Source organism: Bos grunniens, chromosome 15, assembly GCF_055505025.1.
Source record: "Bos grunniens cultivar Pamir isolate PY7600 chromosome 15, Bosgru_T2T1.0, whole genome shotgun sequence".
NCBI classification, from domain to species: domain Eukaryota; kingdom Metazoa; phylum Chordata; class Mammalia; order Artiodactyla; family Bovidae; genus Bos; species Bos grunniens.
Genome location: NC_141179.1, coordinates 37,400,238 through 37,413,989, shown reverse-complemented (window position 1 = coordinate 37,413,989; position 13,752 = coordinate 37,400,238).

Here is a 13,752-nt window from a genome sequence, read left to right as displayed (position 1 = left end):
GTTGGACATGACTGAGCGACTTTACTAATGACCTTAAGGAAGAAAATCTCATCAGAGAGAACACAGGAGCTGGGAGATAAATCCCCAGCCTCCTATCCTGCAGATGAGTCATGCTGGGAGGCATTCTGAAGCTTCCAGTGGAATATAGCTCCTAATACCCAAAGAGACAGCTTCAACAATACATCCATTTATTGACTTTTCCTCCCCAATCCCTGCTTGCTGAAACAATCTCCTTACAATTTCTGAAAATAAATCTTTATCTCAGGCTCTGCTTGGGGGAATACCAAATTTATTTCCACTGTCAGCTAGGTGGCTGTTCCCATTTGTAAAATTCCCATACAACTTTATCTTTTCTAAAGCAGGGAAATTTGGGTTGAGGGAATTGTAGATTCTCTTTGATTTGTATATAATAAAGGGGAAAAATACTGTGTATCAAAACCTACTATGTGTTAGGCTGTCTACCACAAATATAATAATGTGTAAAGTAGAACATTTTCCCAAAGAAACTTAGTAGTTTAGTAAATGTAGGGTGTGCAGGGTAGGGAGGAGGGTTGAGATACACATCCAAGGGTAAAGTAGGAAGAGACACAGGAAGCAGTGGCTCCATCTCATTGGGAAAACCAAGAGGAACTTCTTAGAAGAGGTGGCATTTGAGAAGGGCAGATGGGATGAGGTGTCAGGCATACGAATGTAGTCCACTGGAGATAAAGCTGGAGGAGAGGTCTGTGTTGGGGACCCCTGGATGCCAGAAAGGGGAGTCTGGGCATTGTTCTTCTATGACAAGCAGCCTCACACATGTGCTGGCATTGGTACACCATTTAGGACAGTGCCCCATTCCCCATTAAGTGTGCCATTCTTGGCAGTGGGCTCACAAGGCAGATCCCCTCTTTAAGAACTGTCTGGGCAGATGGTTGCAGGACAAGAAGAGAAGAAAAGTCTTGCCCCCAAACCTCTTCTACCCTTCTGATACTAGAGATAAACACAGTCATTTTTTGACCTAGGATACTATCCTATGCTCAGTGAACACCATGAGATAATAGCATATTAAATCTTAATGTGAATAACTATAACATCTTTTCTGATATCTAGGTAGGTAAACATATTTTGGCATAAGGACATTGGGTAGGAAATTGGGTTAAAAGCAAGAGAATGGGTCCATGCATCAGAGACCATCTCCTACTTTACAGTTTTGTCAAGGATGAATCCTAAAATTAATATGAGAAAAATGTCAATGATTTGTTTAATTGGAACTTTTAAAATATATTAGTTTTCAAATGAAAATAATATATGCTTACTGAAAATTCTAATAATATAGATATATGTGGTTAAGTTGCTTCAGTCATGTCCAACCCTTTGCAACCCCATGGACTGTAGCCCACCAGTCTCCTCTGTCCATGGGATTTCCCAGGCAAGAATATTGAAGTGGGTTGCCATATATAAATATATGGTCAAATGCTAATTACCTTCCTCACCTCATTAACTATCATTAATGATTCAGAAGTTTTCCTTACATATCTTAGAAAGTATTAATGAATTTAAAGATATATATTCTCATTTGGAATGATAGGCACTGAGTTGTCACTTACCAGCTGTGTGATTGCTAAGTTGGATAACTTCTCTGAGTCTCAAGTTCTTCATCCATAATGTGAGGGTAGTTATCTGGGTTACAGTGGAATAAAATATATACGAATATACCTACAGGTGCAGAGTTGGCACTTTCTTATGTTTCCCATAATTTTCAGACTAAACTATGCATGATCTTTGAATACATAGAACAAATGAGCTATTTTGTCACAAATATAAACTTCTCATACCTTGATGGCAGTGTTAGCAGGAGAAAACAGAGTTAGATTTTTTTAGATGTTGGCATACAGACCAACTAGCATATTTAAACCCCTTTTTAACTGAGTTGATACTCAAAGTTATGGAAACTTCAGATTTATTATGTTAGATCATAGTTTCTCAGCCTCAGCATTATTGACATTTTTGGCTTGAGAATTCTTTGTCATGGGTGGCTAATTCTGGCCTCTACTCATTAGATGCCAGTAGCACCCCCTCCTTTTGAGACAACCAGAAATGTCTCTCAGTTCAGTTCAGTTCAGTTGCTCAGTCATGTCCAACTCTTTGTGACCCCATGAACCTCAGCACGCTAGGCCTCCCTGTCCATCACCAACTCCTGGAGTCCACCCAAACCCATGTCCATTGAGTCGGTGATGCCATCCAACCATCTCATTCTCTGTCATCCCCTTCTCCTCCTGCCCTCAATCTTTTCAAATGAGTCAAGTTTTCACATCAGGTGGCCAAAGTACTGGAGTTTCAGCTTCAACATCAGTCCTTCCAATGAACACCCAGGACTGATCTCCTTTAGGACAGACTGGTTGGATCTCCTTGCAGTCCAAGGGACTCTCAAGAGTCTTCTCCAACACCACATTTCAAAAGCATCAATTCTTCGGCGCTCAGCTTTCTTTATAGTCCAACTCTCACATCCATACATGACTACTGGAAAAACCATAGCCTTGACTAGATGGACCTTTGTTGACAAAGTAATGTCTCTGATTTTCAATATGCTGTCTAGGTTGGTCATAACTTTCCTTCCAAGGAGTAAGCATCTTTTAATTTCATGGCTGCAATCACCATCTGCAGTGATTTTGGAGCCCCCCAAAATAAAGTCAGCTACTGTTTCCACTGTTCAACACTTTCACAGCATCATCTTTTAGGATTTGAAAAAGCTCAACTGGAATTCCATCACCTCCACTAGCTTTGTTCATAGTGATGCTTCTTCAGGCCCACTTGACTTCACATTCCAGGATGCCTGGCTCTAGGTGAGTGATCACACCATCATGGTTGTCTGGGTTGTGGAGATCTTTTCTCTGTGTATTCTTGCCACCTCTTCTTAATATCTTCTGCTTCTGTTAGGTCCACACCATTTCTGTCTTTTATTGAGCCCATCTTTGCATGAAATGTTCCATCTCATTTTGTAGATGAAGAACCTGAGATTCTTAGGGAATTATTAAGCTAAGTTCATACAATTGTCCTCAAAGAGTTGATAGTATAGACATGGGGATAAATACATTTAAAAGAAATGAATAAGTAATACAGCATGACCAGCTAATTATTAAGTGCTGTGAAACCCCGCCCCCCCCTGCCCCAGGAGAGATTCTGAATGGTGGCAGAGGGAGGAGTTAGGAGGACATAAAGGAGGAATCTAGAAACGTGTCTGTCACACTGTGGCATTTGTGCTGGGCTTCAAGGGACAGGAGGTATATTGGATTGGAGGGATGTGGTAGGGAAAAGACATTCCAAGTAGCACAGGAATAACTGTCTAGTGAGAGAGTGGCGGACATAGTTTGGCACATTCTGGAAGGGTGAGTGGTCAGGCATAGCAAGAGCACTGGATACAATAGGAGAGTTGACTGTAGAGAGAGAGGTGGGAGTCAGATCCTGGGGTGATGATGAGTAATGCCAAGGAGTTTGAATGCTATCCTGGAAGTGATGGGAAATATTTTAAGTTCTGTAGGGATGTGGTGAGATTTACCACCACAAGAGATGGACCCTTCACAGAGAGGAAGTGGAGGGGCAAAGGGAAAGGATAAAAGGAAAAAACATTTACGTGGTCAAATCAGTCAGTCCTCGTGATGATTTGGAGTGTGTTGTAGGGACTGTAACCAAGGGCTTCAAAGGTGACTCTCCAGTTTCCATATCAGAAGGTTGGGTGAATGGATGCTGGCACCCATTGCATTAAGGAAGAGCAGCTTGAGGAAATGTGGCAAAGATGATCATGAATCAGCTGAGCTGAGGAGCCAAAGACTCCAGAGGAGGAGGTCCAAGAGGTTCCTGGCCCTGAAAGATGAGAGAGAGATAGAAAGAGACTGAAGGATCCACTGAGGAGATATTCACTGCATGTCTACCGTGTGGCAGGCATCTACTCAGAGTCTTGTGAAGGCACAGTGTTGACTGGTAATCCGGAAGGGACTAGCTCAGGGTCCCACTCAAGAAGCATATAGTCTATAAAAGGAGTAGAACAGTAAGTGCCCTGCCGCATCGCAGGGGCCAAGACAAGTCCTAGATCAAGGCAGGGGGCATGAAAGTAATGGCCAACTCTACCATGTGGGAAATGATCAAAAAAGGCTATGTATAGAAGGGAGCTTAAATATAAGTCTTTGTATAGGAGGGGTCTTTAGATGTGAGAATAAAAGGTGTTTACAGGCCAACAGTGGAGGAAAGGGCATTTTAGGCAGAGGGGAGAGCAATGACAAGCCCACAAAGATGAACACAAGCCTACATTGTCATGGCTGGCAGATAGCTGTGGGAGTTGAAGGCATGAGTAGTGAAGAGAGGAGGAGTCATGAGTTATGATTCTGAGGAGGTGAATAGAGGGTAGGTGGTACAGAGCCTAGGATGCCCTCTAAGTGGTTTGGACTACTCCCTGGATAATAGAATCCACCTTAAAGAAATTTAAGCTGAGGAGTGACATGATTGATTCACAATTTTGACTGTCAGGGAGTGACAGCTTAAATTACAAAAGTAGATACAATCTCAGGGAAATAAAGAAGAAAAAATATTGAAGATTTATTCCAGAGGTAGGCAAAGGACTTCATACACCCTTTCCAAGTTGGCCCTTGTACCAAATTATCAAAAAACTAATTTCTATGGATCATATACTATAGACCAAATGCTCTTCTAGGCATTTGATCACTCACCTAGAGCCAGACATCCTGGAATGTGAAGTCAAGTGAGCCTTAGGAAGCATCACTACAAACAAAGCCAGTGGAGGTGATGGAATTCCAGTTGAGCTATTTCAAATCCTAAAAGATGATGCTGTGAAAGTGCTGCACTCAATATGCCAGCACATTTGGAAAACTCAGCAGTGGCCACAGGACTGGAAAAGGTCAGTTTTCATTCCAGTCCCAAAGAAAGGCAATGCCAAAGAATGCTCAAACTACCGCACAATTGCACTCATCTCACATGCTAGTAAAGTAATGCTCAAAATTCTCCAAGCCAGGCTTCAGCAATACGTGAACTGTGAACTTCCAGATGTTCAAGCTGGTTTTAGAAAAAGCAGAGGAACCAGAGATCAAATTGCAAACATCTGCTAGATCATCAAAAAAGCAAGAGAGTTCCAGAAAAACATCAATTTCTGCTTTATTGACTATGCCAAAGCCTTTGACTGTGTGGATCACAATAAACTGTGGAAAATTCTTCAAGAGATGGGAATACCAGACCACCTGACCTGCCTCTTGAGAAACCTGTATGCAGGTCAGGAAGCAACAGTTAGAACTGGACATGGAACAACAGACTGGTTCCAAATACAAAAAGGAGTACGTCAAGTCTGTATATTGTCACCCTGTTTATTTAACTTCTATGCAGAGTACATCATGAGAAGTGCTGGGCTGGAAGAAGCACAAGCTGGAATCAAGATTGCTGGGAGAAATATCAATAACCTCAGATATGCAGATGACACCACCCTTATGGCAGAAAATGAAGAGGAACTAAAAAGCCTCTTGATGAAAGTGAAAGAGGAGAGTGAAAAGTTGGCTTAAAGCTCAACATTCAGAAAACGAAGATCATGGCATCTGATCCCATCACTTCATGGGAAAGAGATGGGGAAACAGGAGAAACAGTGTCAGACTTTATTTTGGGGGGCTCTAAAATCACTGCAGATGGTGACTGCAGCCATGAAATTCAAAGACGCTTACTCCTTGGAAGGAAAGTTATGACCAACCTAGATAGCATATTGAAAAGCAGAGACATTTCTTTGCCAACAAAGGTCCGTCTAGTCAAGGCTATGGTTTTTCCAGTAGTCATGTATGGATGTGAGAGTTGGACTGTGAAGAAAGCTGAGTGCTGAAGAATTGATGCTTTTGAACTGTGGTGTTGGAGAAGACTCTTGAGAGTCCCTTGGACCGCAAGAAGATCCAACCTGTCCATCCTAAAGGAGATCAGTCCTAAGTGTTCATTTGAAGGACTGATGCTGAAGCTGAAACTCCAATACTATGGCTATCTCATGCAAAGAGTTGACTCATTAGAAAAGACCCTGATGCTGGGAGGAATTGGGGGCAGGACGAGAAGGGGATGACAGAGGATGAGATGGCTGGATGGCATCACCTACTCGATGGACATGAGTTTGAGTAAACTCCGGGAGTTGGTGATGGACAGTGAGGCCTGGCGTGCTGCGATTCATGGGATCACAGAGTTGGACTCGACTGAGGGACTGAGGGAGTGAAATGAACTGAACTGAACTGAGCTCATTAAATCCTCCTAATTATCCTATCAGTATGATAGGACGCAAGCTGGGAGGGAGCTGGGATTTCAACCCAGGTCATACAATTTTAGGAGTATATGTGTCTTCACCACTGGACCACACAACCTCCTGCAATGATAATAACTAACGTCTATGCAGGCTTGATAGGTGTCTTAGTAAGTGCTTTATTTGCACTATCTAGTTTGGCCCTTACAACAGCTCCATAAGAGATGAGAAAATAAAGCCACAGAGGGCACACCCAAGTTGAAACAATTAATAAGTAGCCACATTTAATCCAAGTTTTCTGATTGGACAGGCTGTGCATGTAATGATTTTTCCCTGCTGACTCTGTAAATGCTCTGTAAATACTGGTTGATTTAAAGAGCAAGGTTTCTAAGAATGGGCTTCTGCATTCCCAAGACACAAGTATCACCAGGCCAAACACTCAGAGGGGACTTTCCAGGGGCTGAGGTACAGGCAGTAGCGTGACTGGCTCCTACTCCACGTGCCTGCTTCTATAGGCTGATCCTTGGAGGGCAGGATGGGCGTCAAAGACTGCTGGGATGAGGTAGGGCAAGCCTCCGCTCCCTTATTGGCCAGCCCCATCAAAGGCGCTTGTGCCAGGCTCTGCTCCACTCCAAGGCTGGGCAGATCAAAGAGCCCTGACAAGTTGGGTTTCTGGGCAGCCACAGTTCTGATCATAAATTGTCACTTTGGCAGTGACAGCAGAGGGTCTAACATGACAGGACTGCCACAGCCAAGGATCCTGGGGCGGACATCAGAGAGTCAGCTCTAAAAGCCACGAAGCTGCCTGAGGCCCCTTTGGGCATTGACCCCTGGTGGGAAGAGAGGAAAGAACTGGAGAGACCCCTAAGGAAAATGTTTGGAGCAGGATCACTACGGGAAAGCTGCTGCAGGCGGGATTTATATTTCTGCCTTGGAACCATGAGATCTGATTACCTCATGTAGCAGAAGAATTGCTGACGTGCCCACACACGTTCACTCTCATGCATATATTACACACGCACACACACCCCTATAGTATACACACACCCAAGTCACCCCCAAGACATGCAAGCATTATAAACATTCCCCAAGACATGCAGACTTTCATGCGAACTAAAACACACAAAAACATTCATGCACACTTGTTTTTTCATACTCATCATACTTGCCTACACATACAAGCATACATATAAAGATACAAGTACGTAACCACACACGTATATGTGCTTACTCATACATGGTAAAGAAACTGCCTGCCAATGCAGGAGATGTAAGAGATGCGAATTCAATCCTTGGGTCGGGCAGACCCCCTGGAGGAGGGCTGGCAACTCACTTCAGGTCTCTTGCCTGGAGAATCACATGGACGGAGGAGCCTGGCAGGCTACTTTCCATAGTGTCGCAAAGAGTTGGACACAACTGAAGCAACTTAGCATGCAGGCACACATACATACATGGGAAGGCAATCTTTACAATATAATCTGCCGGCTTCTAGAGCCCAAATCTGATATTTTCCTCTCAGAAGGGTGAGAATAATTTTCACAAATATCCTTTAAATATATATATGTATATATTTTCTATATATATATAGAACATGTTATATATATATAGAACATATATATGTGTGTATATATATATGTATGTTTAATCCATTAATTCAAAGCATGTAGCTATTTTCTAAGGCAAAATTACCATTTCAACTGGTTTAAATTCCTGGCAACTAAATATTCCTCAATGAACAGGATTTTCTACCATGCTAATATTTTTAATATCTCTGAGGAGCATAAAGTCCTTTCCAAGAGCTGACATAAATGCTATTTGCAACAATTTTGAATGTTTCCTCTAGATTTTTCTACAGAGGAGTTGGAGAGTGGCTAGCATCAGGATCTGTAGAAGAGTCTATTAATGTATTTAAAGGATATTTGTGAAAATTATTCTCACCCTTCTGAAAAGAAAATATTGGATTTGGGCTCTAGAAGCCAGCAGATTATATTGTAAAGATTGCCTTCCCACGTATGCATGCATGCCTGCATGCTAAGTCGCTTCAGATTAGAGATACCAAGGGAACATTTCATGCAAAGATGGGCTCGATAAAGGACAGAAATAGTATGGACCTATCAAAAGCAGTAGATATTATGAAGAGGTGGCAGGAATACACAGAAGAACTGTACAAAAAAGATCTTCATGACCAAGATAATCATGATGGTGTGATCACTCACCTAGAGCCAGACATCCTGGAACGTGAAGTCAAGTGGGCCTTAGAAAGCATCACTACGAACAAAGCTAGTGGAGGTGATGGAATTCCAGTTGAGCTCTTTCAAATCCTAAAAGATGATGCTGTGAAAGTGCTGCACTCAATATGCCAGCAAATTTGGAAAACTCAGCAGTGGCCACAGGACTGGAAAAGGTCAGTTTTCATTCCAATCCCAAAGAAAGGCAATGCCAAAGAATGCTCAAACTACTGCACAATTGCACTCATCTCACATGCTAGTAAAGTAATGCTCAAAATTCTCCAAGCCAGGCTTCAGCAATACGTGAACTGTGAACTTCCAGATGTTCAAGCTGGTTTTAGAAAAGGCAGAGGAACCAGAGATCAACTTGCCAACATCTGCTGGATCATCAAAAAAGCAAGAGAGTTCCAGAAAAACATCAATTTCTGCTTTATTGACTATGCCAAAGCCTTTGACTGTGTGGATCACAATAAACTGTGGAAAATTCTTCAAGAGATGGGAATACCAGACCACCTGACCTGCCTCTTGAGAAACCTGTATGCAGGTCAGGAAGCAACAGTTAGAACTGGACATGGAACAACAGACTGGTTCCAAATACAAAAAGGAGTACATCAAGGCTGTATATTATCACTCTGTTTATTTAACTTGTATGCAGAGTACATCATGAGAAGTGCTGGGCTGGAAGAAGCACAAGCTGGAATCAAGATTGCTGGGAGAAATATCAATAACCTCAGATATGCAGATGACACCACCCTTATGGCAGAAAGTGAAGAGGAACTAAAAAGCCTCTTGATGAAAGTGAAAGAGGAGAGTGAAAAAGTTGGCTTAAAGCTCAACATTCAGAAAACGAAGATCATGGCATCTGATCCCATCACTTCATGGGAAAGAGATGGGGAAACAGGAGAAACAGTGTCAGACTTTATTTTTCTGGGCTCCAAAATCACTGCCGACGGTGATTACAGCCATGAAATTCAAAGACGCTTACTCCTTGGAAGGAAAGTTATGACCAACCTAGATAGCATATTGAAAAGCAGAGACATTTCTTTGCCAACAAAGGTCCGTCTAGTCAAGGCTATGGTTTTTCCAGTGGTCATGTATGGATGTTAGAAGAAAGCTGAGCGCCAAAGAATTGATGCTTTTGAACTGTGGTGTTGGAGAAGACTCTTGAGAGTCCCTTGGACTGCAAGGAGATCCAACCAGTCCATTCTGAAAGAGATCAGCCCTGGGATTTCTTTGGAAGGAATGATGCTAAAACTGAAACTCCAGTACTTTGGCCACCTCATGCAAAGAGTTGACTCATTGGAAAAGACTCTGATGCTGGGAGGGATTGGGGGCAGGAGGAGAAGGGGACGACAGAGGATGAGATGGCTGGATGGCATCACTGACTCGATGGATGTGAGTCTGAGTGAACTCCGGGAGTTGGTGATGGACAGGGAGGCCTGGCGTGCTGCGATTCACGGGGTCGCAAAGAGTCGAAAACGACTGAGCGACTGAACTGAACTGAACTGACTGATGATATATATACATGTAATGGCCTAGTAAAGATTTCACAAATGAGTGTAAATAAGCCAGTTTTGGTAACCAAGTGATTTGGGCCCTTCTTCAAACACCTTCTCTTGCATGATCAAAATCACATGACTGAGAAAAATACCATGGGGTCTTTTAAAATCACTCCAGTATTTTCTCTTCTGAGAAGTCCTCTCTGACCTGCCCCCACCAGCCTGGAGTGGGCACCTGTAGCGGACAGTGTGGTTTGTCACCCAGGTTTCCCTTCAGGGCGGAGGTACGCACTCTACCAGCTGCTGGAAGTATTGGCTGCTCTTGGCTTAGAAATTGTTTGTTCAGCCAGAGGTAGCATTGAACCCCACCTCCCTGGGGACAGCTAGCGTCCAATGATGTGGAGTATAAAGGGACAGCCTCCTTGCCTCAAATGGGAAAATAATAAAGAGTTCTCCCCATTCCAGAACTTACCATGGGATCAGCTGAGGCCTCTATTGCAACTGCATCACAGTGCGAGTCTCCGTCTCTCCATCTTCTTTTACTCCCTCACAGGTATTGTCCCCGAAAACACTCCCCAAAAAGCCTTATGCACCCAAATCTCAGAGACTCAGAATCTGTCTCCCAGAGAACTTGACCAACGACAGCACCTTTCCTTGGTGCCCCCACATCCCCATGTAGTTCTCTTTTCTCCTCACAGCAGTACCCCAAAAAACAGCAAATTTAGTAAAACTATGCCCCAAATCCCATCACCACCTCCATGACTACCAGTCTGGTACAGAGTCACAGCTTACCTGTCCTCTGGCTCATTTGAAACTTGGCCAGTCTCCATACTGGTCACCATACTTCTTGTCTTGACCTCTACAGTCTATTCCTCAATCCAATAATAAAGGTAATCCTGTCATAACATGATTAAATCACATCATTTCTTTGCTCAAAACCCTTCAGTGGCTTCCCATCTTACTAAAAAAAAATTTAAAGATGAAAATAAAAAGCCCAAAGTCCTTGCCATGCCTGCAGGAACTCCATGCTGGGGCCCTCTGCTCACTCTGTCTTCATGTCTCACCTCCTCCTCCCCTGTCCATTCCTCCCTAGTCCCGCCGCCTCTCCTGCTGCTCCTTGAACACATCAGGACTGTTCCTGCCACAGGATCTTTGCACTTGATGGGCCTCCCTCCAGGACTCCTGGGATTTAGTCCTTCCTTTCATCTGGTTCTCTCGCAACTGCAACCTCACTGAGACATCTTCTCTAGTTGTTATTTAAAATGTCATAGTCCCACCCCCGTCACCTTCTGTCCCTTTTCCTCACTGGCATTTCTTTGTAGCACTTACGACCACCTAATATATTATATATACTTATTTACTTCTCAATGTGATAGTATCAGCTTTGACATGCTTGTTGCTCTATCTCCAGTAACAAGTTCTCCATAAATAATTTTTTTTTGAGTAGAGTAGATGGCTTATAATCTTTTGTGCCTCTACCTTCTCTCTTAGAATATAAGAAACTGTGTTCAGATCTGGATCTTGTTTGTTTTGGTACTGTGAGTACCTCACCCAGAGTCTGGCCATACTCTAGGCACATGGTAATATTTGAGGTGAATAAATGAATAAGTAACTGAGACTGATGACATGGCCTCTAGCAAGCAATGTGTTGCCTCTTTAGGCCTCAGTGTTCTTTGATGTAAAATGAGGAGAACACCAACCTCCACCCCCTCACCTAATCAAAAGGTTGTTGTTAAAATTTAACAATATACTATACCAACTTCAAAGGCACTTCTGAGCAGCTAAGAGTACCACATCTCTGCTAATACTGGGCAGAACTGAAGATAAATCCGTAAGTCAAACGATTTCCAGTTCCCATGAGACCAGGAATTTAGCCTCTCTCCAGACCACCTGAAGCCACAGACATCAAGCCTTTATGATATTCTCTTTGTAAAACAATGTCTCACTTACTCGCTGCCATTTCATTTGAGATCTTCTCTTTAATCAGCCAGCAAATGTTTCCATTATAAAAATAATACACCAATGACAGCAAAGAAAATAGAGAAAAAAGGAGTTGTTATTCAGTTGCTAAGTCATATCCGACTCTTTGAGACTCCATGAACTGCAGCATACCAGGCTTCCCTGTCCTTCACTATCTCCCTGAGTTTGCTCAAGGTCATGTCCATTGAATCAGCCATCCAACCATCTCATCGTTTGTCGCATCCTTCTCTTCTTGCCCTCAATCTTTCCCAGCATCAAGGTCTTTTCCCATAAATCAGCTCTTCAAATCAGAGGGCCAAAGTATTGGAGCTCCAGCATCAGTCCTTCCAATGAATATTCAGGATCGATTTCCTTTGGGATTTACTGATTTGATCTCCTTGCTGTCTCAAGAATCTTCTCCAGCACCAGAGTTCAAAAGCGTCAATTCTTGGGCACTCAGCCTTCTTCATAGTCCAAGTCTCACATCCGTACATGACTACTAGAAAAACCATCTTTGACTATATAGACCTTTGTCACCAAAATGATAACTCTGTTTTTTTGTTTGTTTGTTTGTTTTTTAATATGCTGTCTAGCTTTGTTAGTTATCGGAGAAGGCAATGGCACCCTACTCCAGTACTCTTGCCTAGAAAATCCCATGGACGGAGGAGCCTGGTAGGCGGCAGTCCATGGGGTCACACAGAGTCAGACATGACTGAGTGACTTCACTTTCACTTTTCACTTTCATGCATTGGAGAAGGAAATGGCAACCCACTCCAGTGTTCTTGCCTGGAGAATCCCAGGGACGGGGGAGCCTGGTGGGCTGCAGTCTATGGGGTCGCACAGAGTTGGACACGACTGAAGTGACTTAGCAGCTTTGTTATAGCTTTTCTTCCAAGGAGCAAGTATCTTTTAATCTTATGGTCATAGTCACCATCTGCAGTGACTTTGGAGCCCAAGAAAATGAAATCTGTCACTGTTTCCACTTTTCCCCCATCTATTTGCCATGAAGTAATGGGGCCGGATGCCATGATCTTAGTTTCTTGAATATTGAGTTTTAAGCCAGCTTTATCACTCTCTTCTTTTACCTTCATCAAGAGGCTTTGTAGTTGAAAGAAAAAGCCACACACCCCCCCCAAAAAAAAAAAATCTAGGACTAAAGAGGGATTCAGAAGCTAGCATCTATTAGTCTATAAGCAAGGAACAGGCATAGAAATGCAGGCTTAGAACAGTCAGTGATCTGAAAGCAAGGATGGTAGTGGTGATACAAATCACATTTTCTGCAAAGCAGAGCCCTTAACCCTCTGCCACCAGGCCAGTGTTCCGTGTGACATATCGGCTTCTCCCTAAGAAGAGTGCTTTAGGAGGTTCACGTATACATGCACACATTCGACCAACAACACAAAGTCTATAAGCAAGCAACACCCCTGCTCCTGATTTCTACTCAACATTATTACCCCTGGTTAGTGGAATCTGAGGTTAGTTACTAAATCCAACTCTTCTTACGAGTGTTGCGGCCTGGGGGCATCATCAAAGTTGACATGACATTTGTCTGTCAGTGATTTAAGGTAAGCAGGGCCACCAAGGATGTACTGGAATTATCCTGTATCCTAATCCTGCATCCACAGTCTTCCTATGATGTGCCTTGACACTTGCTTCCTTGGCCTCTCTGGCAAGCCCCTCCCACCCTGACACTCTGCCAAGACTGCACTGAGGATCTAGATTCCTCTGAGCAGGGCCAATATTTCTATTACCTCCTACCGCACCCTAGTAACACATCTCATGGGTCAGCAAAACATTTGGATTCTGATTCTTTTTATTT